Consider the following 14,449-nt stretch of genomic DNA (forward strand, 5'->3'; position numbering starts at 1 on the left):
TGTCTGTTGCTGGTCAGCTGGGAAATTTATCTAGCTATCCTTCTGAGCCCTTGTGTTTGATGTTCTGAAATTCATACAACTTTATTTTTATTCCAAGGATTAAAAAGTAACATTTGAGCAAATGCTTAAGAAGGACAGGGATAGAAGTGGTGGGTCCACAGTTTTCAGGGCAAAGAGGGTGTGCTCTGACAGCAGCTAGAGAGGGAAGAAAGGTGGTCTGAGTCTTGGAGAGGACCAGGCATGCAGGCCTGACCTCCAACCTTACCTGTGGGTCTTGGCCTGAGGGATCTCTAACTTCTTCTCCAGCCATCTTCCTCTCCAATCACGTGTGCCCTCTTGCTCTCCTGGCTGCTATGTGTCTGGACCATGGCAGGTCCCCTGTTTCTTTTTGTGTCTGTTGTTCTTCTACCTGGATTATACCTGCCCTGCCTTTGGCGTAATTTTCTACTTCCTCAGAGAGACCCTCCCCTTGCCAGGTTGTCTAAAAGAGCTCCCACTCCTCTAGCCTTTTACCCTGTCTACTTTTCCTCCCCTGCAGTTATCATTATCTACAATTACACCTCTATTACTTACTTGCTTGTTGTACACTACTTGTACTTCTGTTAGCATGGTAGGCTCGTCTGCCTCCCAGTAGGCATGTGTCCCATGAGAGGTGTATACAAGGCTGTCATTACCTGGAAGTTGGGCTAGGACCCCTGGAATCAGGAGGAAGCAACCCTGCAGTGCCAAGAGAGCAGAGCATGGGAGCAGGCTTGGGCCACAGTGACCCTTTTTTTTTTTTTTTTTGTCTGATAAAACCTAAAAGGAATGATCTGCTTGAGGACACTGGGTGTTTTCACATTCACCCAGTATGTGACCTGGCATTTCCCAAGGGGACTCAAGTGGAACATGAAAGAAGGAAAATATTTTGAGAGTTAATCATTTTTATTTTATTAAGTAGAAATACATCAACTCACAGATTAATTCTCTAGCTTTATCAAGCTAAAAGATTTGAGATTTTTTTTTTGATGAGGAAGCATTTGTTGTGAAAATTATTATACTTGTCAGTATTTTTTCTTTTGTATTAGTGTATTATACTTATATATAATAATGGAATTATTACATATTTATACATGCACACGATATAGCAATATAATTTGGTTCACTTTGTTCCCCAGTACTGAATATTTTCTTTTTTAAAAAGCATGCCTAATTCAAGAAAAAGTCTAAAGCAGGAATATAACCCACTGCCTGGTTTGTTACATAAAAATTTATTGGGATGAAATCATGCTCATTAGTTTTCATATTAACTGTGGTTATATAGTTTGGAGGCTATAATGGCAGAGCTAAATAGTTGTGCTAGTGATACATTGCCTGCAAAGACTAAAATATTTACTTCTGGCCCTTATAGGAAGAACATATAGAAGATAATTGACAAAAATCATTGAAATTTGCAGGCTTAGTTTGGTGAAGATCTAGACCACACCCTTCAGTACTTGACCTCTGTGCTCCATCTCCTTGGAGACACAGCCTTTTGCCTTGGGCCATGGCTGGCTTGTTGGATCCACATTTTGCCCTACCTGCATGGTTCAAAGTCTCCCTGTTAGAGGCCAAGTTAGAAACAGGGCTAGTACCTCCAACCTGAAGGAGGGGAGATTGATTAGGTGGTTCAAGATAGAGCTAGTATCTATTGAAAGGAAAGGCTGAGTGGCAGAATTTCTGTGGTCTTTGGGAGAGTGAATCTCATGCTATGGCTGGACCAAGGGCTCATAACTAAGGACAGGGCACACCACAGGGCAACTTGTCTTTTATAAAGAAACCTGCAGCTTAATAAATAGCTCAGAGATACAAAACAAAACAACAACAAAATAACTTATCAGACATCCAGAGATAGCACCTCTCTGAAAGAAAGTTCCTGATCCCTAGTAAAGGAGTCTGGATGGGCCAAGAGTGAGACTGGAGGGGAAGGAGGAGGCCACTTAATTAAGGCAAGGTGGCTGCGATTAGCCCACAGCCTTTCATGTGAATGGTAATTATACTTGGAGCAAAGGGCTGGTTGAAAGAATGACATAATAAAGCTCCCAAACTGGTCGGTATAATTTCCCCTGACACCCTCTGTGCATGAATAACACACACAGTCAAACAGAAGAGTAATCAGATTTGAAATATTCCTTTAATAATATGTTTGCCAGATCAAATATTAAAAATAGAAGATGGAGAAAAGGAGCAACCATCCCCCGTGGTATCAGTTCCATAAATATTGCTTCATTAAGCTGTCTGCATCCGTTCAAAGAGATGGATATTCAAACATGGCCAAGGTTCCAGACTGCTTGTTGTGATGAGGCGGAAGACTCCGGGCTGCCAGCATCACTTCACCTCCCTGTGCTGCACCCGCTGCTGTGGTGAGGGGCCATCAGTTACCAGCTGGAGCTGGCCTGACATCTGCCCAAAGGACATGTGTTTATTTATTTGGAGTCAAGCCTCTCCCATCGGTGTACCAGTGGCTTCCAGCCCAGCCAAACAGCAGGGAATTAATAATGATGGCATTTGACTTTCCTAAGACCTTCCCTTGGCAAAGCTTGCATTCATCCTACTGGTATAACTCTGAGGTCAGGGGTAGGATATAGAAGGTAGATGCTCTGTTGCTCACCAAGGTCCTTGGTCAGTAAGGAGGCCTTCAGGCCCCAGACTTTGACAAAGTGGTATATAAAGGGAACAAGGAGCCCTTAATTCTTTGATGAGAGTCAGCAAAGCATTGAGAGGATTAAACCATATCTCAATTTAAGGTCCCCCAAATTTACTGTTGGATCCAAGTCTCCAGGCTAAATAGTGAGAAGACTAATTACTCAATTAGTCAATGCTCAGAAATGATCCTTTGATCCTGTCAAGATGAGCAAGATGAACTGTCTTGACAGGCTATCTCTGCCTGTCAAGAACTATGAATGTGCTGAATTTCTTTAAGAATGTTTGGAGTTTATGTCAGTAATACAGGACTAGTCAACTCTCAAAGATGCAGAGTTGATTGGTGGTGAATGTCCATCACCCATACGTAGAAAACCTTGATTCCTGAGTTCATGGTATCTTTCCTCTCTACTTCATCATCTGGACATTGCCAAAATATTGACTTTAGGAAACAGAGCTCACCTAGGTTTCAACTGAAAAGAAAGAAAAAACAGGGCCTCGTAAACTCAGAACACCATGGGCTGGGGGTTGAACCAAATGAAGGTACAGTTTTCATTTCTAAGGGCAGAGGTTTTGTCTCTTCAACACACTGTGGCCCCAAGACCCAGCAGTCCCTGCTAGACAGGGTGTGTTCTAACAGTTTGATTGTGGTGACGGAAACAGTTAAGGGACTACAGTGAGGAAGGAACCTCAGTGGAAAGATTCTGTCCCTTGTCCCTGACTTAGGCCCATGTTCAGGGAGGCAGGGGGGCCAGGCCTCTTAGGAGAGGGCACTATTTTTTACTGACACTCTGTTCACCTTCTTTCCACTGAGTCTTGTCTGAACAGCACATAGAGCCAAGAGTTTCAGCCACTTGGGGTTTTTCTGTCTCCTTTGCATTTCAGCAGCTACATGTGGATCCAGGTATTGGAGTCTGGGCTGACCTGACTCCTGGGGCCTTGTGCCAAAATCTGGGAGAGTGTAGAAGAACATATCTCAGCTTTTCTCATCACCTTCTCAGAGGGAAAACTCATATCTTTCCTAAACATAATCAAGCCATCACCATGCAGGGAATCTGCCATGTGGATGGGTGTGATTTCTGTACTGGTAACTGGGATTATTTGAAACGAGTCCAAAAACCCAACAATGGTTCTTCTGGTTTCCCCCCAAACCCCCTTCCTGACAATGGCTCAGTGGAGGTGGCCCTCTAGCAGATTATAGTCATCCCCTTTGCTTTTACCCCTCCCATTCCTCACCAGCACTTCCTGATTCTGGGTCAGAGTTTTCAAGGAAAGGTCCAGGGTCAGAACTCATGATTTTTCATCAGATAGATAATTCCCAGAGCTCAGTAACTTCAGAGTTTACCACTCTGTCCTATTAGCTCAGTGATTTACTTCGTAAGTTTCTTAAGTGGACTTAATCTCTCTTTCTCTCTCTCATTTAGCAAGTGCTAAAGAGCTGCTAAGGACTCACTAGCACCCAGCTGAGATCCTTGATGCAGCTATAAGAACTTCAAAAGGGGAGAAACTTTCTCCATCTGATGATTTATGTTATTTAAAGTTTTTTTTTATTGACCCAAATTTTCTCCATCTCTACCTCAATTATCTCAGACCCCAAGAGGGATTTCTACATTTCCCCCTCTTTAGGAAATCTTTCCGCTTCAAAGTGGCTCAGAGTCATCGGTAGAAATTACCATGAACTGAACTTGAGTTGGGAGTTGGGTGCTTGGTCCTCTGGAGTCACCCTTGGTGGGGGCCACAACTGAAGCTAGAATGTTCTGCACTTTCTGCCTTTCTTGGTGATCCAGCCTGTGCTCCCTGGGGTTGAGAGAATCCTGATTTTCACAGAAATCCAGCCATGAGGAACTCATTGTGGATGGAGTGTGAGGAGCAAGACTCACACACTCCTCGGGCTGTAATTACTGAGAATGCACCCCTGCAATCTCACAGGGGAGAACTAACAGCCAGAAAAAAGTGAGGCCACCCCTCCAAGAAACTCCTCTACTGGGCCAGTGGAACTGGGCGGGTGGCCAGCTCCAGGCCCTTTCCTCTGCCCACCCTGACCTTGCTGTGTTTATCAGGGGGATTTAGAATTCTACAGAGATCTGGATAGAGAATGAGAATGTCAGTGCAGTCAGATGTCTTACCTTGGGGGGCAGGTCTTCCCAGGAGCCCAGTGCCTCTCACTAGAATTATCTTGGTAGCTTTGCTTAATCTAGTATCAGGTTCCTGTTTTCCAATTGTGGGGACTGCAGGTTGGGGTGTGTGTGTGTGGCAATGCTGTCCTCCGGTCTGGATTGAATAGAAAAATTGTTCCCTAGGTTCATATGGGAGGAAGGCCCCAGGTCAAGTTTGTACTGCTTGTACTCATAAAGGGGAGGAGCACTTCTCCCCAGAGCAAGGGGTGCCAACTGGTAGGTAACAGACAGATGTGAGCAGTGGAAACATGAGGTTAAGGGAATAGTTCTATAAACTGGATTCATTTGCTGACTCTCCACCCACATGCTTTCTTCTAAAATTTTCCTGTAGGTAGTCAACAAGAAGTTTCCTCAGCAAACTACCTGTTATCTGCAGGAGAAATTTAGGCCCAAAATGCTGATAAGAAGAAAACAGGTTACTCTGAAGGGGAAATCTTTTTTGACTCTTACATAGCACAGATCTCAGAACTCAGGGAGATAAGAATAATTCACCCTAACCATAAAATCTGTAAGAACAGGTTCCAATTAGAGCCAGTCAGCATGGACCAAAATGACCTAGAGTTGTTATGCACAATGGGGACTTTAAAGTCTGATGTCATCCTGCTGTCAGTCAAAAATCAAAAAGAGGACCTGGGAAGGACTACCTGGAAACTTCCCTTGGACCTCCAATAGAACTGGAGAATAGGAGAGGATGGTCAAGCCATCCTCTCTCTGAGAGAACCCACTCTCTCTCTCTTAAGAATAGTGCCCTTTCCCTTTTCTTATCCCTTTTAATAAACTCATGCCTGCTACTCTGAGTGATATGTTAAAATATTTCTTATATGATTTCAAGAACCCACGAGATGGCTACCTCAGCTTCCTGGCATGCCCTTGCCCAGTGACATACCATATGACTCCAAGGGAGCACTTACCCCTGGACCATCCCGAAGTGGTGTCAAACTCCATACATGGATTCAGGCTGCTGTCCTGGAGACCAATGGCCCTGGCATCTGCAGTCCAGAGAGGGATTGCCCATTTGTTGACTACCTAAAGGATGGTCCCCAGGATCCATGAGGTCAGCATGTCCCCAGTGCATGATGAACGTCTCTAAGGCTTCACTGGGACACATCCTACACTAAAAGACAACATGTCTAACTTCACAGTGTAGGTGGAGGGTTTATCACACAGAACTGTCCATTAGATCTAAACCATTACAAAAAGCATCCTGGATAATAAATCATCATTTCACATTGAATGTAAAGGCAGCCCCCTTTCTCAGTATGGCTGTTCCCTTGTAATCATGATAAATGGAAAATCCTGGACAGGTGAATTTTAATAGGCATACAAATGCACTCAGATTAATTAGATTACATTTTTAAAAAACTTTTCTCTTTTGCTTCATAAATCTAAATGGGGGCCTCTAAAAGATAATAGCCATCCGCACACTAAAATGCATTATGACATAATAAAAGATTATTGATGCACATATGCAGTTAGACATTATGTTGGATGCAGCAGAATGGCATACAAATGCAGCAGGAGCTATTCCGAAGCATATTTTTGCCGACTGTGGTTAATGGGACTCCCTGGCCTAAAGGTACCGGATGAGTGGACTAAACAAAGTCAGTGCCTATTTCTGCTTCTGACTTCTGAACCGGTACTCTTAGGTCAACAGTATTTCCTTCCTCAGTTCTTTAGAAAGCAGGGGCATTAGATAGAGGTACACTATGCCTGCCCTGGTCATACCTTCTGGTTGAGAAATAAAGAATACTGTTTGACAGCTAGAGAGGGAAGGGCAGCAGCACCAGATGAGCCTTGAGATTGAGGAGTCACAGCGGCCACTTTTAAACCCCACTTTCCTTTTCTACATCTGACCCTGAGTTCCTTATGATTTCTAAGATGAGCAAAGAAATGGTCAACCGGGAGGAAAACATACAATGAATGGCCTTTATGAAAAAGTTTAACATTTAGAAACAGCTAAAAGGCAGACAAAGACCACGAGGAAAGAGAGGAGTAATTAAGAGTTCTTTATCATGATCACGATCTCTTACAGTCAAGTGTATGGACACTGTACTGAGGTGAGGTAATCTTAGTTGATCCTCAGTCACCCTTTGAGAAAGGCATTGCTATCCACTTGGAAATAAAGGAGGAAATTGAAGTATAGGGAGGAAAAATATTTGCCAGATATAGCAAATAAAATATAGGACACCCAGATCAGTTTGAATTTCAGAAAAAAAAAATTGGATTATTTCTTACTACCTGATATATGTTAAAAAAAACGTTGTTTACCTGCAGTTCGCGTTGAACTGGATGTTCTGTATTTTACTTGGCAACTCTAGCCCAAGGTCACAACCAGACGAATATTAATTGGCAGTGTCAGGACTTAAATCTGCTCTGATGTTGTTGTTTTGCTGGTTTTGTGCTGAATTTCCTGCTCAATTGGTCACTGAACTACACCTCAGGGTGACTCCTCCTTGTCAAACTGGGGCTGTGGTATCAAAAATACCCATTTGTCATTCTTGTTAACTGAGAACATGGTGGGAATATAGAAATGAGGTCTCAGACCTCAACATGGTGTAGAGCCACCCATTAAAAGTTGTTGGAAATTTGGTGGAGGAGAAGTGACCTGCATGTATTTCTGGACCACCCATGAGAGCACATCCTGCTGCTGGGAGCTTCAAGGAGGAGTCTCTTCCACACAGGCCTCTGGGCACGATGTGTCAGCCATGGGAAAAATGGTGTCTGTCACCGCTGGGGTAACCGGAGTCTGTGTTCCACTGACTGTGCTGTTTCTGACTAACCCCGTTTGAGTCACCTCTCCCTTACCAGCTTGCACATCCTGCCTGAGTGCATAAACCTATTTATTCCTTTGCTATCTTTTCTTTCAAACCACTCCAAACACCGACAAATAAACTGTGTGTCAGTTTGGAGCACAAACAACATTTGTTTCTCCTTGTCTTGGTGGTCTCACCTCTTGCAGTTTTGATAGCATCTGCAAAAGATAAAATTCATACTCAAGCATCTTTAGAGCTTCTCTTGCATTCTCTCTGATCTGGGGCTCCTTGCAGCTTAGGGAATTACACCCCACTGTTCACATTTTCAACCAGTTAAGCAGGAGTTTTCCTCTGAAAGCCTGGACCCAGTAAGTGACTGTGTATATTTAAAGATCTTAATTAAGGGGCTATCAATCAGAATGCCTGGCTTTGATGCTCTTGATTTTGACTCTTTAGTTCACAACATGTTTTGAAATATGACATTTGGATGCATGGCTCTCAAAGACTTTTACTTGTAAAAAAATAAGTTGGGGGAGGTGGTGGAATTAATATTAAGGCAATAAACAGAGATGAATTCCAAACTTAATGACATGCAGACATTGGAGAAAACAGACCTCCCTTTTGATTAAAGCAGAAGGAGGAGGTAGGGAGTGAGGAAAAAGGGGAAGATTTTGGTTTCTTTGCTTGGGTATACTATTGGGAGAAAGGAAACACTCAAGGAGGTAAGGTAAACCCCACACACCCTAAAAATAACTTGCTTTCATTAATTCAGCTACCACATATGTACCTTTGAGAAATGGATTTGTAAAAAATTTGGAAAACATAGAGTAGGGTTCCATTCATTTTACAAAAATTTGAGAAAAATACAAATCCCTGTTTAATTCCATTAGGCATTAGGTTGCATAATTTCTACAATTCCAAGGTAATGCAAAACAGTTCAGGCTGCAAATTTAGTTTTTACTAACCTAATTATCTAAAAATGAAATGAACTCACTTTTAAATGTGATGTTTACCTAGGGAAGTGTTATTAATTTTTTATTTAAGCCAGAAATTTTGATAGTTCATTTCAGTTTGAGCTGGAGGTGCTTATTTACCTCCACAATTTGTTCTTTTCTTTTCTTTTCTCTTTTGGTACTGGGGATTGGACCCAGCACACTTAACCACTCACTGTATCCCTTTTATTTTTTATTTTGACACAAGGTCTCACCAAGTTGCTGAGGTTGGCTTTGAACTTGTTAATCCTCCTGCTTCAGACTCCTGAGTTGCTGGGATTACAGGCTTGCAGCACCATGCCCGGCTCGCTCCTTTCTTTCTTGATCTTGAGACCTACAACATGCAAGACGGTGGTAGGTCCTTTTCTTTTTCCATCTCCCAGAGCACTGTTGACAAATAACAAGGCTTCTTTTTTTTTTTTCCTTATTTTACTAATGAATAATGCACGACTTGTTATCAGTCTCCTTGTTTTAAAGCACTTTTAATAAGTGAATCTGTTTAATTGATTCTACTTGATTCCACAGTCACTGAGCTGGAAATGGGACAAAAGGAGTGAATTCATGATAAACCCAACTGCATGGATGAATCTTTGAGATGTTCTGCTGAGCAAATGAAGACAGATAGGAAATAGTGTGTTCTGCCTTAGCCCAATGACATGAAGTTTGACAACAGCCAACACTGTGCTGTCAGAAGGACTGCTGGTTGCCTCAGGTGGGCGTGAGGATATTGACTGCAAGGAGCACAATGCGGCTTTCTGGGGTGATACCATGATGACAGTTGTGGTATGAGTATAACACAATAGAACTAAGTGCCATCTGGGCCCAGGAGGAGACTAACTAATCAGTGTTGCTTTAAATGGTGGGAAGTCAAGAAGAGCTACTGTGAAACATGAGCTGGACTGTGCACCGAAGGGTAATTTAGATGGAGGAACAGCCTGGGTGTGTTCCATGATCAGACGTTTATCCCGTATTTACTGTGTCCCAAGCCCTGAGGATAGAGACACTAATAGAGAGGAGCAGCCACTGGTCAGAAGGAGTTTACCACCCAATGTAGGAGAAGATCTGCATAATGTCACAGAATGAGCAAAGGAATGGAGGAATGGACATCCTCAGTGTTCAAAGGCAGAGAGTGATGGGGAGGGTGGTGACCAGGGGAGGGTGGGGCGGCCAAGTCTTGAAGGAGTTTATGTGCTGGACCCATAGGACAAGACTCCATCTGAAAGCCAGGGAGGAGGGCAATGTCCTCACTGGGGAGAAGATAGAGGAGTGACATGCTCAAAACCTTATCTTAGAAAAATTATCTCAAAGTTTCCAACCTGGGCCATATGATTGGTTGCATTCACATCCCCTGTCAGCAGGAGGTAGGGAGGATTGAACAGGAGGACCAGCCAGGAGACTGATACAGGATGACAAATTGGTTACTTAGGCTGAGCGATGTGGGTATTCTATGTGTGGTGACTTGATAAACAAAATATGATGTGACCATTTGACAGAATATTATTTAACAACTGTGTCATAAAAGGTGAATTTTTGATACATACTACAACATGGATGAACTTTGAAAACACCATGCAAATGAAAGGAGCCAGTTACAAATGACCGTTTATTGTACAATTCTGTTTACATGAAATGTTCAGTATTGGAAAATCTACAGACAGAATGCACAGTAGTGGTTGTCTAGGCTGGACGAGGGGAGGGAGAATGAGGTGGTGACTGCTAATGGGCACATGATTTCTTATTGGGATGATGTAAATGTTTTAAAATTTGATCACGGTGATGGTTGCCCAACTGTATTTTATGATGTAAATAAATGAATGATATGGAATCTAAACCATATCTCAATAAAGGTATTTAAAAAGCAAATTGGATCTTTTTGTAGCACTTAAAATTGTATTTCACAAAGAAAATCTGGATACTCAGCTTATCTTGAAGGAAGAGAGTCTTAATCTATTTTGTATTGTATCTCAGAATACTCGAGACTCAATAATTTATAAAGAATGGAGATTTATTTGGCTCATGGTTCTGAAGGCTGGGAATTCCAAAAGTATGGCCCTGGCATCTGGTGAGGGCCTTTGGACCGCATTATCCCATGGTAGAAGCTGGAAGGAGTAAAGAGGGTGAAAGTGAGAGAGGGCTAATCTAGCCTTTTAAACCAATCCACTTTCTTGATACCTAACACACTTCTGTGATAATGACTAACCCATGCACAGCCATCGTGACCTAATATTAGGGCCATCTCCCAACACTGTTGCCTGGGGATTAACTTTCTGTGAACTTTGGGGGACACCTTCAAACCACAGTGGAATAAGGAAAAGGAGGGAGGGGACAAAGAGGGAGGTATCTAGCAACTCTGGCAACTGTACATGAAGACTCCTACTGGAATACCATCAGTGGAGCTGGGTGATGGCCTAATTCATGACAATCTCCTCCCCACACATCACGACTGGTCCTTGAGGTTGTTTGAATTTGTGATTCCCTAATTTAGGCAAGCATAGAAAACAAAATGTTCAAATCCACATTTTTGTCCTTCTATGGACACCTAGGACAGCTGCTTTGAACAAAACAAACACCATCCTTGAGCTTACAGACAAAGTAAAATAAAACCAGAATTGATGGAAGTTTATTTTTGTAAAAAAGTTCCTGACTTAGCTATTTGAACAGCTATTCTACATTCCAAGAACTGGAGCTATTATCTTGCGGCTTACTGGTCTCTTCATGCACCAGCCTGCCTGTTTTAACCCTGACAAGGTACATCTGAGTGAGGATTTGGAATGCACAGAGGATTTGCTCCACCTTCTTCTCAGGAGGAAATAGAGATAAGGAAGTAGTTCTTAACTGCAGTTCTGTGAATACACAAGAACCCCATTATCAGCCCCCTATGGGTAGGGAATAAAAGGAAAGTGGCCTTAGCTAAGAAAAGAAGTCGGAGAAGATTGCTCACTAAGTCCTTCCTTCAACAGAACTTTCCTGAATCTCTACTATGTGTTAGTGGTGACTTTTAGACCCAATTTGGAGCCTCACCATGATAAGTAGTAAGTTTGTCTTCCTGCTACCCAGGAGCACACAAATCTCTCTCCTGCCCTCCTCCCTCCCTCCCTTCCTTCCTTCCTTCCCTCTTTCCCAAGTAGAACTAAATGAAATGTCATGTGAACTTATCTATTAATTTATTTATATTTTACTGTTATTTATTTTTCAATTGACAATACATATGTATGGAATAATGTTTAGATATATGTATACATTGTAGGATGATGAAATCAAGCTAATTAACTGTCATCTCCATACTTATCACCTTGTTTCTGTAACAGAACATTCAAGATCTGCTCTCGGCAGTTTTTGAGTATACATACTATAATCACCATAGATCTCCTGAATGTTTCCCTCCTGTCTAGATTAAATTTTGTGTCCTTTGATTAACATCTATCCCAAATCCCTATCTCCTGCCTTTCTCCACCCCACATCAGCCCTTGGTAATCACCATTCTACTCTCTGCTTCCAGTAGTTCCACTGTTGTTTTTTTTTTTTTTTTTGATTCCACATATAACTGATTATTTCTGTGCCTGGCTTATATCCCTTAGCCTATGACCTCCAGGTTCAATCATGTTGTCACAAGTGACAGGATTTTCTTCTTTCATTTTATAAGGTAAAAATAGTATTCCATGGTGTATACATACCACATTTTCATTATCTGTGTATTCATTGATGAACACTTAGGTGGATTCCATACCTTGGCTCATATGAATAATTCTTCGATGAATATAACAACACAGATATCTCCTGGACACTACTTTCATTTTCTTTGGCTCTACCTACAAGTGGAATTGTTGGATCATAAGGCAATTTTAATTGCAATTTTTAAGAGAAACTCCACAAAGTTTTTCATGATGTCTATACTAATTTATATTCCCACCAACAGTGTTTCCTTTTCTCCACATCATCTACAACATTTGTTACCTCTTACAATTTTTCCACAATTTTATTGATGCATTAAACTTATATATAATTGTGGGATTTGTTGTTACATATCAGTCCATGCACACAATAGAACAATATAATTTGGCCAATTTGGCTTACCTCTTGCATTTTTGATAATAGTCATTTTAACAGATGATATCTCATTGTGGACTTAACTTGCATTTCTCTGATGATTAGTGATGTTGACCACCTTTTCACATACTTGTTGGCCATGTATACCGTGTCTGTTGAGGAATGACTTTTTGGGTTCTTTGTCCATTTTTAAATCAAACTATTTGTTTCCTTGCTGTTGATTTATTTGAATTTCTTACATTTTATGGATTTGAACCCATTATTGGACAGATGACTTAAAAATATTTTCTTGAGGGAAAGGGGAAATACTGGGGAATGATATTGGCCACATTATACTGTTATATTATGTGCATTGTACCAAAATGTAGCAACAAATCCTACCATTATGTACAACTATAATTCATCAATAAAAATATGAAAAAAGAAAATATTTTCTCCTATTCTGTAGGATGTCTTTTCATTCTAAAGATTATTTACTTTGCTGTGTACAAGCTTTTTATTTTGATGAATGCCGTTTGCTTGCTTTTGCTTTTGTTGTATTTACTTTGGGGATCAAACTCAAATAATCTTTGCTAAGACAGATGTCAAAGAACTTGTTCTCTATGTTTACATCTAAGAGTTTCATAGTTTAGATCTTACATGTGAGTCTTTCATTGATTCTGAATTGATCTTTAAAAATTTTAAAAACAAATTTAACATTTTAAAAATTATTATTATACACTGACTTAACATAATGGCTCCAATTCTATTCATTATTCCAAATGACAAATACTCTTCTTTTTAAAGGTTGAATAGTATTCTACTGCATGAAAGACCTCCTTTTGTTTATCCATGCATCTGTTGATGGACACTTATGTTGTTTTCACAGCTTGGTGACTGAATAGTGATGCAATAAACACAGGAGACCAGATATCTTTTTCACAGACTGATTTCAAATCTTTGGGATAAATACCCAGAAGGGAGATTGCTGAATAATATGGTAGCTCTCTTTTAAGTTTTTAAGGAACTGCCTTACAGTTTTCTATAATAGTGGTACTAATTTATACTCCCATAAATAGTGAATAAGGTTCTCTTTCCTCTATATCCTCACCAAAACTTTCCTCTATATCCTTACAACTAATCTTTGTTTCTTGGGGGGGTGGGTACCAGGGATTGAACTCAGAGGCACTTGACCATTGAGCCACATCCCCATCCCTTTTTAAAATTTTTTATTTAGAGACAGGGTCTCACTGAGTTGTGGAGCACCTACCTCTCTTTTGCTGAGGCTGGCTTTGAACTCATGATCCTACTGCCTCAGCCTCCTAAGCTGCTGGGATTACAGGTTTGCACCACCGCAACTCAGCTATAACTCTTCTTTGATAATAGTCATTCTTAAAGATGTGAAATGATGATTTTTGGTTTCAATTTGCATTTCTGTAATGACTAACAATGTTGATAATTTTTTTTTCCAAATATCTGTTAACAATTTATATGTCTTCTATGGAGAAATGTCTATTCAGGTCCCTTGTCTACTTTTAAATTGGGTTATTTACTTTCTTGTTTTGAGTTGAGTTCCTTATATATTTTTTTTTTTTAATTTATTTTTTAATTTTTTAATTTTTTATTGTGGGTTGTTCAAAACATTACAAATTTCTTGACATATCATATTCGACACTTTGATTCAAGTGGGTTATGAACTCCCACCTTCACCCCATACATAGATTGCAGAATCACATCAGTTACACATCCATTGATTTACAAATTGCCATACTAGTGTCTGTTGTGCTCCGCTGCCTTTCCCATCCTCCACCCACCCCCCTCCCCACCTCTCCCCTCCCCT

General features: G+C 40.9%; 1 long non-coding RNA gene across 1 annotated transcript in view; it reads left to right on the forward strand.

Annotated features, from left to right (window-relative positions):
• The window catches only part of LOC125612624, a 153,199-nt gene extending 140,193 nt beyond the window's left edge, over positions 1–13,006 (forward strand). The window contains exons 4-5 of the long non-coding RNA XR_007343104.1: positions 8,792–8,937; positions 9,109–13,006. This is a non-coding gene — a long non-coding RNA (uncharacterized LOC125612624). The remainder of the gene's footprint in view (positions 1–8,791; positions 8,938–9,108) is intronic.
• Positions 13,007–14,449: the final 1,443 nt, after the last annotated feature.

Source organism: Marmota marmota, unplaced genomic scaffold (genome assembly GCF_001458135.2).
Source record: "Marmota marmota marmota unplaced genomic scaffold, marMar, whole genome shotgun sequence".
Classification (NCBI taxonomy): Eukaryota; Metazoa; Chordata; class Mammalia; order Rodentia; family Sciuridae; genus Marmota; species Marmota marmota.